At 40.1% G+C, this 12269-nt stretch overlaps 1 protein-coding gene across 3 annotated transcripts in view; it reads left to right on the plus strand.

Moving 5' to 3' along the window:
* Window positions 1–12269, plus strand: part of MACIR (macrophage immunometabolism regulator) — a 42540-nt gene that overhangs the window by 16094 nt on the left and 14177 nt on the right. For 2 of the 3 annotated variants that reach the window (XR_013924759.1, XR_013924760.1), the window contains exon 3: window positions 9337–9406. The gene's annotated coding sequence lies outside the window, so the exon portion shown is untranslated. The remainder of the gene's footprint in view (window positions 1–9336; window positions 9407–12269) is intronic. The other variant, XR_013924761.1, reaches the window with a different exon arrangement.

The following is a 12269-nucleotide window of genomic DNA, read 5'->3' on the forward strand; positions in this document are numbered from 1 at the left end:
CTGCCCTACATCCTCCTTAACTTAGTTAGCCTTAGTAGTTTGGTGGTAGAGGTTGGTATCAATGCAAACCTACAGAGGAGCTATCTAGGCCAAGTTAGAAGCACTGGGGAAAGACTGTCAGTCTTGGGGGTGGGGAAATCCAGAATCAGCTGATTGAACTGAAAACAAAAGGGAAGGGAAGGATAGTAACTGACTACATTCCACCCATTTTTAGGAGACAGTTGTTTAAAAGCACATATGCTTCATCTTACCTATCAAAGAATTGGTCTGCAGTGAAAAGAGGGGGAGGACAAAGGAGAGTTTTGCAGAATGCTTTTATTTCTGTGAAGAGTGGGAGGGCAGAAAGAATTCTCTTAGAATATAGCAGGCGAAAGGCTGGAGAAACAAATAGAAAACCTCAGATGGGCAGTGCTGTGTGAGTAGGAAGGCTGGAATAGCGTATGGCTTCAGCATCAAAACAGAGATGTGGAAGGAGATGGTGTGCTAGTCTCAAAACTCTAGGAACCAATTGTCCATATTTCTGGATGATGAAAGTGAAGAGAGATTTTTAGCAAAATGCGATTGGAGCTGGGCTGCAGTGAAGGTAGAAAAGAGCTTGAGGCTATGAGTGTACACCTGCATACTCATAAGTTTAGATGAAATTTGGAAGAGAGTTCTGAGGAAATAATAACTTTTTGCCACTTGAATATGGTCTGAATTAAAATCCTGTGGTGTTTTGGTGATATTCTGCAGCTCTACACAGGGACAATATGGAGATGGTGCAATTTCATAGTTCTTTGACAAAGCAAAGTCTAAACTGCCTGTGCACAAAGAACTTTTGTCTATTATGTTCCTTTTATTATTATTTTCAGTTTACAAAAAAAAAAGCTTGAAGCTTCTTTATGTATTTGGTATAAAACCCAATCATTATGTCTGGTAGGATTATTGCCCTATTTCAATTTGCTGTTTTGTCAGACTCTTGCCTGCTGAAGCTCCTGATGACCTGTTCTTCCTGTGAAGGTGAAAGAGACACAAGTGCTAAAATATGCAAGAACTCAGAACAGCATTAACAGCTTGAACCATATGAAAAATGGAGCAGGCCATGTTTTGCTGTAGTGCTTTGCATTAACCTATTTTTCAGAGACTTAAGAAATGTTGAAGAAAAGCATTAAGTACTGAAATGCTTCTGGAAGTCTATTTAAGGCCAGAAATACTGCAGCTATGCTTCACGGTGTGAACTGTAGATGCAAATCAATAAAACTACTGAGGGAGACATGTCATAGTGCACTGGAGTATCGGGTGGCAGAGTACCAACATCTTAAGCTAGATTAATGAGAGTGTAAGATTCCTTTTTTTCCTGCTTAGCTCAATGAGTTAAGATTTTTTTATTTGGGGCTAACATTTTCCAATTTTTATGTAGGAAACTAGAAAGATGTCCAGAATAAACACAGCTGCAAGTAACTGCCTGCATGTAAAATTTCTACCTGTCTATATTAATGTTTTCCATATACTTTAAAGCATTTCAGTGTTCAGCTGATACTATTTTAAAGTCACTTTTGGTAAAGAGATAATAGAAAAAAAAAAGCAGTATTGGAGGAAGAAATGCTGATGGGGTATCAGTTAAAATGGTAGACAAACTTTTGTGGAAATGGTCACAGTCCTATTAATTTAAAACTTTGAAGTAGAACTACAAACATGGCTAAAAAATTATTCATCACTCCAGGGAGCAGAGGTGGGACAAGAGATTACATATAAACTATTCAAATCTGTATATTCTGTGAGATGCAGTCATCTTTCAGAGGTGTCAAGTGTTTCACAAAAGTTAACCTTAGCATTTCAGAGGGGTTTTTAGAAGGCTGGTTTAGCCATTTCTTACAGAATCATTTAGTTGGAAAAAACCTTTAAAATTATCAAGCCCAAATGTAAACCTAACATTGGTAAGTCCACCACTAAACCATGTCCCTAAGCACCACATCTACATGTTTTTTTAAACCTCCAGGGATGGTGATTCCACTACCTCCCTGGGCAGCCTGTTCCAGTGCTTCCCCACCTCTTCAGTGAAGAAATTTTTCCTAATGTCCAATCTAAACCTCCTCTGGTACAACTTGAAGCCATTTCCTCTTGCTAGTTACCTGGGAGAAGAGACCAACCCCACCTGCCTACAGCTTCCTCTCAGGTAGTTGTAGAGAGCAGTAAGGGCCCCCTTTGAGCCTGCTTCTCTCCAGATTAAACAACCCCAGTTCCCTCAGCCGCTCCTCACAAGACTTGTGGTCCAGAGCATTCACCAGCTTTTTTGCCCACCTCTGAACACGCTCCAGCACCTCTACAGCCCTCTTGTACGGAGGGGCCCAAAACAGAACACGCTGTTTGAGGTGCAGCCTCACCAGTGCCAAGTACAGGGGGACAATCACTTTTTTAGCCCTGCTGGCCACACTGTGTCTGATACAGGCCAGGATGCTGCTGGCCGCCTGGGCCCCCTGGGCACACTGCTGGCTCCTGCCCAGCCGGCCGTCACCCAGCACCCCCAGGCCCTTTCCCACCAGGCCCTTTCCAGCCGCTCTGCCCCAGCCTGTAGCGCTGCGTGGGGCTGGTGTGACCCACGGGCAGGACCCGGCACTGAGCCCTGCTGAACCTCACACCACTGGCCTGGGCCCATCGCTCCAGCCTGCCCAGGTCCCTCTGCAGAGCCTCCTGCCCTCAGGCAGATCAACACTCCCACCCAACTTGGTGTGATCAGCAAACTCACTGAGGGTGCACTTGAGCCCCTCATCCAGATAGTCAATAAGCAGACATTAAACAGAACTGGCCCCAGTCCTGAGCCCTGAGGAACACCACTGGGCTGGCTGCCAACTGGATTTAACTCCATTCACTATCACTCTTTGGGTTTGGCCTCTGTGTCAGTTTTTTACACCCAGTGAAGAATGCACCCCATCCAAGCCATGAGCAGCCAATGTCTCTGGGAGAATTCTTGTGGGGGACAGTGTCAAATGCTTTACTAAGGTCCAGGTAGACAACATCTACAGCCTTTCACCTATCCTCTAGGTGGGTCATCTTGTCACAGAAGGAGATTGTGTTTATCAAGCAGGACCTGCCTGTCATAATTCCATGCTGGCTGGCCTGATTCCCTGGTTGTCCTGTGTGTGCAGCATGAAGGTAGGTGCTCAGGATTATCTGCTCCATAAGCTCCCCTGGCACCAAGGTCAGGCTGACAGGCCTGTAGTTCCCCAGATCCTCCTTTCCGCCCTTCTTGTAGATGGGTGTCACAATGGATAACCTCCAGTCTGCTGGGACCTCCCCAGTTAGCCAGGACAGCTGATAAAAAATGGAGGGTGGTCTGGTGAGCCCCTCCACCAGCTCCCTCAGTACCCTCAGGTGGATCCAATCCAGCCCCATAAACTTTTGTACATCTAAGTGGAGCAGCAGGTCACTAACTGTTTCATCCTGGACCTGGGGACTTCATTCTGCTCCTTGTCCCTGTCTTCCAGCTCAGGGGGCTGAATACTAGAGGGAAGCCAGTCTTCCTATTAAAGACTGAGGCAAAGAAGGCATTAAGTACCTCAGCCTGTTCCTCATCCCTTGTGGCAGTGTTCCCCACCACATCCAATAAAGGATGCAGGTTATCCTTGGCCCTCCTTTTATTTCTAATGTATTTGTTAAAATATTTTTTATCTTTTATGGCAGTGGCCAGCCCAAATTCTAGCTGGGCTTTCGTCTCTTTGACAACATCCTTGTGATCCTCCAGAGCTGCCTGCCCCTTCTTCCAAAGGTGGGAAACTCTCCTTTTTTCCCTGAGTTCCAGCCAAAGCTCTCTGTTCAGCCAGGCCAGTCTTCTCCTCCATGGGCTCATCTTTTGGCACATGGGGACGGCCTGCTCCTGTGCCTTTGAGACTGCCTTCCTGAAGAATTTCCAGCCTTTCTGCACCCCTTTGGCCCTCCAGGACTGTCTGCCAAGGGACTCTGTCAACCAGGCTCTTAAGCAGGCCAAAGTCGGCCCTCCACAAGTCCAAAGCTTCTAATAGTTTATAGTCCAAGGTTTATAATAGTTTATAATGTACTTGATTGGATTTCAAGATACGTTGGCAAGTCAAAATGTTTTTTCTCTTGGCTTGAACCCTGGGTTGCTGAAACTTTAAGATCAATTTCTATATTCTTTTCTTTCCTCTACTCCCAGTTAGATTGTTCCTCTCTTGTACTGCAATTCATCTTGTTCTGTTACCAGTCCAAAAGTAATTATGACTGGTAACTTTGAGCTAAATTTGTCCATTCTCAGATGTACTTACTAGAAACAAATACTTGTTCTGGTAGCTATCCGTGAAGGGTGTATGTGACTTGGCTGCTAAGTGTAAACATAGGCTTTTTACGTATCTGATTGAAAGCAAGCTCTATGGTTAGGTTTTGGAAAGTTACTGTTGCAGGTTTTTTTGGATTGTCCTAATATGTAAAGAATAAGAAAAGCCTAGAAATCAGCTAGATGATCCTAAAAAGGAGAAGGCGTTTATAAAGATAGGAGAAATGACTGAAGTCTTGTATTACCAGTGCCATTGCTCTGAGAAAGTCTACAATCTAAAGAACATATTTACCATTTCTCAGTTTTCAGGCTGAAAGATTTTAGACTGATGCAGGAGGGGGCCTGGAAATCAGGACCCTGTTAGCTGAAAGGAACGTGCTCGAGCTTGTAGGCCACAAACCCTGGGAGGACGACAAGGAATGTGAATAGATAACAATCAACAGGGTGAGTCATGCTGAGAGAAGATAAGGGAATGAGGCACAGATAGCGCCAAGGAAAGGTAACACCTTGCTGTTAATTGATGGTAGTTAACCACCAATCGGGGATTGCCTAGTATGCAATGCTTAGCTTCAAGAACCAATCTGTTTAAAGCGCGCAGCTTCTGAAAGTGTATATAAACTCGTGATTGTGTACAATAAATTGACATTTGCTTGCATCAAGCTGCCTTCCGTCTCTTCACTCGCTGCAGACTGAGACCACTATAGTGTCCAGTCTGATCTTAAAATATCATCCAGCAATATTTGTATCAGTTCCATAACTTCTGATTGACCTGCATGAACTTTATCCATTGTGCCCTTATGACTTTTTATTTCACTTCACTGTCACTAGGCGTATCAAAGCTTAGATTTTGAAGTGCTTTTTTTTCAATTGAAACCTCTGTTTTAGTTGATTAAAACGGGAATTTGCTTTTTATAATAAAAATGTTAAACCCCAGACTTGCCAGGGCTTCCTTGGACAGCAGTGCAGTGTATTAGGGTTTAGATTTTCCTGAACAAGATATTGGACTGCATTAAAAGTTCCCTTTTTCAAGTCCCAAACTGCAGCCACAGAGTGAACAGGGGACTGCACATGTTCTGGTTTACTTAAATAGTTTTCTTTGAATCATTGTGCTGATGTTTATGTAAAGCAGGATATAGCCAAGAGTTTGCTATGTGGTAGTGCAGTCTGCATACTAAATGACTAGAAGCGTGCTTCCATGTATCACACCAGTTCAAAAACTCCCTGTTCCCATTATATGAACTGCTATTACAGCATGTGGAGTTAAGGATGAAGTCTGAGATAAAAGGTAGTCTTTTCTGGCGCATTCTCATGTAATAATTACTTCCAGGCTCACATTCTGCTGACTGTGGGGAGGCAGCTATATTTGAAAGAACATTTATTGTGTGAAATATTGTTTCATAGTGTATTCTGTACTAATTTAAATTTGGGCTGAACACCTATAAATGAAAGCCATCACCTGATTTGCTGACTAATAATTCAAACAGTTTTCTTTAACACAGATCTGCTTAAAACAAGTTTCTTAGAACACAAAAGTTGTGTTCTGTGCTACCAAAGCCATGAAAATTGAGAGTTTTCCTATTTATTTTGGGTTTGTATGTCCATGAATTAATAATTTAACTCACTGTCCCTTCCATTGTGTTCCCATTACTCACTTTGTCTTAGCTGTCATACTGCTCGATCGCTTGTGAGCCATTTTATTGTGTTAGAATGTCACAAAATAGATTCAGGGAAAAAAAGAACATCTTCTGCTATTTTCGTGGCTTAAGTTAGCTATCCTTAGAGTCCAACTGGAGCCAGAGTTAGTGTGAAAAGACAAAGGTTACTGGAGCTGGGAAGGGCAAGTGGGGGCTTTCAGCAGCAGCAAGCTGTCAGGTCAGCCCAGCTGTCCACATCACCGCAACAGTAGTTACCATCAGGTTCCCCAGCTTCTGAAAAACATGGCCAGATACTACATCTGATTGCTGCATGACCAAGCTGCAGTTCTGATGCCTGATTTGCAATTTGATTCTTGGCTTTAATGTACTTAAAAACTTTGTATTTAATGCATCTTGCTTTTATTACTTAATCCCTGCTGTGTGGGACTATCGAAGAAAGAGGAATGAAATCCAGCTGGCCTGGTGTCAAAAATTGTTTTATTTTGCCATGTAATGCTATACTGCTTACTCTGCGAGTGTCTCATTGTGTCATCCAAATGCCTCTTGGAGCATCAGCCAGCACACCGCAGGCTCCAACAGCAGCTAGCAGCACTGCGGGAGCAAGGGTCTCCTTTCCTGGCTCACCCCATCCCATGCCACCCCCACCAAGCACTGCTGTGACCCCACTACTTGGTTTGCACACTCAGATTTTTTTTCTCCAGTGTTGAAATGCTGGAATTACCTGTTTATTTATTATGTGAAAAAGTAAACGTATTAAGAGAGGGCTTTCTATGGAGGCATGTGTTTATGCACAGAGATGTATTTTTAGAGTGAGAAATCATGATAGAATGAAGTAACATTTCACCAGGTGGTCTTTCTTCTGGTTTAGTGCTACTTTTGCTTTGATGTTCAATCACTGAAGAAAGACTTCGGAAACAGCTTATGAGACAAGGTCAGGAAAACTTGTTATGCGTGTAGCAAAGATGCTAGCGGATGTTAGTTAGTGTTGGACTGCAAGTGCATGTAATCTGCTCTAGATTTTCTCCCATACCGTGAAATAATTATGTTATCCATAACACACAGAGGAGAAAATATTTTAATATTGAAGCATGCAATTGCACTGAATAAAAAGCCAAATCAAGTTGAGATATGTTTTGTATTTATTCATATCTATATTTAGATTAAGTATTCATTGTTTTTTGAGTTTATTATAGGGGATTTCACCATTGTCACCATTTCCTTTAATTTCAATATACATTCTGGACATGCAATATACGGCATTAAACCTTTAGCAGATTTTATAAATGTTTCAAGTTTAGTGCCAACTGTAAATTACATTTACAGGTTCTTCAGTTGCTCTGCTTTTGGTTTCATTAGCTTTTGCAATGAGGTTATACCTAGATGAAGGGAGAGGATGATCCTTCACACTCTGTTATCAGCAATGTATATGCTATAAAAAGTTCTTGAATGGACCTATGGGACATGAACTAATGTAAGTTAATGATTTTAAAGAACTTTCAGTACATCTGTATCAAATAAAAACTAAGACAAATGCAGAAATGGATGAAAGAAGATCAGTAAAAGCAGATTTTCCAAAGTTGTCTTGCTTAATGGGATTAAGTATCTTAAAAATTTTGCTTCATTGAACAGGGATGGAGGAATGTAAGTGTAGAATCCTGTACAGTAAGATTAATAACAGCAAAATTGTAAATAAAAAGGAATGGTTTTTAAAAGTTAGTGGAAAAAAGATTTCATACCATAAAGTCTTTATTAGTCACAGTAATTAAATGGAACTAACTGTGGAAAATGGATTTATGGATAAATGCTTTTGGACAAAGTAGCACACTCATATACTTGTGCTCTGGAATAGCCCTGTAAATGTTATCCCTATAGTTCATTTGTAATTCTTGCTTTCCCATTACCCTAATGGTCTCAATTAGTGCTATTTTTCTCTGCATCAACACAGTGCTAACTTAATCTGAAATTCAGACTTTAAAAATTGTGCAATACACTCTGAAAGTGGGTTTCAGAATGGAGCAGTAGAATTATAAAATACATGAAACATTACTTAGAAATATGAATATGCTCCTTGCATGGGTATTAATCTTCTGGTGTGTATGTATGTCTGTGTTATGTGATTGTAAACTATTTCCCAAGGTCAAAAGCCAGTAAGTTTCTGTAATACACTGTGAAGCCTGGAGGCAGACTGAGTTCCATGTGATGTGGCAGTTGCTAGGGTAACTAATATTATTTGTGAATGCTGAGTATAAGATTTTCTCTTTATCAAGTCAGAGTTTTTTTCCATTCCCTCTTCCTTTCTTGTCTGTTTTTTTCTTGCTCAACAAAGGGATGATAAGCAGCACTCCATTTCCACCCTTTTTTTTTGGCAACGCATGCTGGTTGTTTGACCCCTACTTTAACAAATAGAAAGAGAGAGGCCTTCACATGTGTGGCCTCATTTATATGCAAGTTATGTGGAATTTTAGAATGGTATATTTGACTTTTCCATGCTTTTCTGTGGCAGTAAATTTTAGCCCTGCTGACAGCAGAAATGCTTCAAGCAGAATAAAATTAACTGGAAAATGTTGAGTTCTGTCATCTTGCTTCTTATTATAATTCACAATCTGAGTTCATTGGAATCCAGAGAAAAAAGAATAGCATTTGCAAAAAGAGAATGAAACATAACCATTTCATAGATTTTTACACTAGCAAATGTGGAAAAAAATACAGTATTTCACCTATTCATAGCAAAAAAATTAGAGAAGACTACAATCAATGCAATGAGTTTGCTTTTAATTTCTTTCTTCAATTTGACATCTAGTTACTATTAATTTTAAAGCACATTTGCAAGATCTTTCTGCTTCAACATGGTACATCTATTTCTTATCCTTTTCATAAAAATTTTCTTCACTGAGGACAATTTTTCACAAAAAACTACAAACTTTTTTACTGTGAAACTTGTTGAAATGTGCTATTTGACATTATTTTATTGCCAAACCAGCATTTTTTATTTTTTATTTTTTTTACAAAAATAAATTTTGGGGGAACTTGAAAATGCCTACTATTTTCATTGCAGCCTTAGCAACCAACCTACTTGGTTTCAGAGGATGTTGCAGTTTTTCTACAAATGTGAAAATTAAATGTCACAACAGTTTCTTTAAATAATTAGTGAAATAATTGCTTTACTTTCATTTTTTCTATATCCTATGAAAAACAAAGCTCTTTCTTTGAAACTAAGTATCAGCATTTTAAATGTGAGTATATGAATTTAGCCGTTACTCCTGAATGTCAGTAATATTTGAATAAAAGATATGAATACCTGCTGCTCCTACCGAAGTCAGCAGGTTCAGATACAATCATGGGTGCAGATCAGGTGGTTTTAGGCATTCATGTCTGAAAACAGACTTAAGCTGAAAAACTTTGCTTTTTCCACAGCAGAGATGCCATCCTGAGAACTCCTTATGCTTTGGAACCATACTGATGACACCAGACCCACTTACCAGAGGTATTCTTTCTCTTGCTTTTAGACATCATAGTTGATGTTTATAAAATAAAGAATATGTTTCTGAGGAGAAATTACAGACAAGAAAAAATTACTTGAAGGATCTGAACCAAAGTGCTAATTGCCTTTAGCCATTCTCTAAACTATTTGAGAGCTCGATCTGAATTTACCAAACAGTTTTAAATTAAAACATTTCTGAAAGTGATGTCTTACAAAAATGAAGGAGGAAGTGCTCCATTTTCACCCAGTAACAAGTTGCTTAAGAGTGACAGGGTTTGCATGCACAAGTCATCTCGTGGGACCAGAGCCTGAATTTTAAACTCTTCACCATGGAAGTTGATTCTCAGTGCTGTATTTAAGTCACACTGATAATTCTATAAAATAAATAAATTGAAGAACTAGTGTTGTATTTAATGTAGTACCCAGCAGAACTGAAGATTAATTAATGTAAAAATGCACCTTAGGGTTTTTGTATAGGAGGGTTTATGAGAAGACAGAGTTATGTTAACATTTCCTATTTTAGACTGTGTGCTTAGTTGTTCCAATAAAGTTGTAATTTGGTATTAAGAGCAAGTAATGCCTAGAGGTAGCTACAAAAATGTAGGCTAAAGCAGGCATTTTTTCTGTTAATTGGAGTTTTCTTAGATAATTCCCTTGCTTTGATGTTATGACACTTGGGGATAGCATCCCTCCCTGTTTATAATAATACAGGCCAAACCATACCTTATTGTGAAAGTTCCTTTTGCTTTGTCAAACCATTGAACAGCTTTGTTAGACTTACAAAGGCACACACAAAAAAAAAATTGTTGCTCCTAGGTGATATTTCCATGCGTATCCTGAATCAGTAAGAAACAGACAAGATGATTTTTAAAATAGTGCTTAGGGAGATTATGTGTCAGCACAACAGACAAAGAAATTCACAATGAAGAAAAGTAGCCATAAGGGGTTTTTGGTACTTCCCCAAAAATGTGATCTGAGTGTGAATATGACTGTTTGATTTTCTAGACCTAAGTAACCATGATGCTGGGAGGCAACTTGCAGAGTTGCATTCCTTTTCTACCTATGACCCTGTCTCCTGTATAGTCTTGCAGAAATCATATCACTTCTTTGCAGGAGAGGTGTGAAACAGAAGTGTAATGGAGAGATTGCTGTGATATCTACATCAAGTGTGGGGGCAACCTAACAATGCTATTCTAGTTCTGTGCTTAAAATAACAAGTCCTGCTAAGATAGCTGGGTAACAGCTAGACTGTTTTTCTGGGCTTGAGTGAAATCACTTTTTCAATTGTTTATTGGAAATCTAGTCCATACAAGGGTGGGCAGAGCCAATGCACTTATCTTGTCATCTACCAGTGTACTCCATGGCTTTATTGCTCCTTAGCTTTTTGTTCTTCTTCACTTAAGTTATAACATCTGTTTTGGTTAAAGGGCTTGTCTCTTTTGACATGTCTGTACAGCATATCTTCTGTTGAGGTTCCTAGGTATTGTGACCCTTAAAGATAATACTGAGCTGGCACTGTTCAACATCTTTATCAGTGACATGGACGGACACTGGAATTGAATGAACCCTCAGCAAGTTTGCCAAAGGCACCAAGCTGAGTGGTGCAGTCAACACGTTGGAGGGAAGGGATGCCATCCAGAGGGACCTTGACAGGCTTGAGAGGTGGGCTCTTGTGAACTTCATGAAGTTCAACAAGGCCAAGTGCAAGGTCCTGCACCTGTGATGGAGTAATCTCAGGCACAAATACAGGCTGGGCAGAGAATGGATTGAAAGCAGCCCAGAGGAAAAGGACTTGGGAGTGCTGGTGGATGGGAAGCTCAACATGGCCCAACAGTGTGCACCTGCAGCCCTAAAAGCCAATCGTACCCAGGTTGGCATCAAAAGAGGTGTGGCTAGCATGTCAAAGGAGGTGATTCTCCCCCTCTGTTCTGTTCTTATTTTTTACTGAAGTACTGCATTCTACTCTGGGGCACCCAACATGAGGAGAGGACCTACAAGAAACCTGGAGAGGGACTTTTTACAAGGGCAGGTAGTGATAGGACAAGGGGTCCTGGTTTAAAGCTGAAAGAAGATAGATTTAGATTAGCTATTAGGAAAAAAATTCTTCACTGTGAAGGTGTTGAGGCACTGACACAGGCTGCCCAGAGAAGCTGTGGATGCCCCAAACCCTGGAAGTATCCAAGGCCAGGTTGGATGGCGCTTTGAGCAACCTGGTCTAGTGACAGGTGTCCCTACCCATGATAGGGTGGTTGGAACTAGATGAACTTTAAGGTCCCTTCCAATCCAAAGCATTCTATAATTGTATCATAATAACAGCAGTAAAACAAAAACAAACAAACAAACAAACAAACAAACAAGTCAGCCTAGTTAATTTAATTTCCTTTGTGCTTTTTTTTTTTTGTTGTTTTTTTTTTTGTTTGGTTTTTTTGGGTTTTTTTTTGGTTTTTTTTTTGTTTTTTTTTGTAGTTTTCCTCTTAGTTGGTGTAATTAGTTAATCAACTTTTCTAAGTTATGCCTGGGCTGGGGTTATGTATTTGGTTTTTCACATTCTTTCTATGCAAGAACTATGGGATTCTAATTTTTGATGGTGAAGGTACTTCTAAGGACAAGATGAAATCTGCCTAGCATAGAAAAAGGGAACCATGCCTCATGGACTGAGGAAAATTCTTTTTTAGAATTTCTAGCAGAACTGAACTCAGAATGAAAATTGAAGAATTTCTTCCTTTGCCTTCTTGGATGAAAATAAGCTTTCTGTCTGGAGAGCAGAGAACTGGAAGCAGCTCAAAAAGGACTGTAATTGTTGTTTTATAACTATTTAATATTGTTTAAATTATATGGTTTTGGGGTATCTGATGGTATTGCTATG

Source organism: Falco punctatus (genome assembly GCF_963210335.1).
Source record: "Falco punctatus genome assembly, chromosome: Z".
Classification (NCBI taxonomy): domain Eukaryota; kingdom Metazoa; phylum Chordata; class Aves; order Falconiformes; family Falconidae; genus Falco; species Falco punctatus.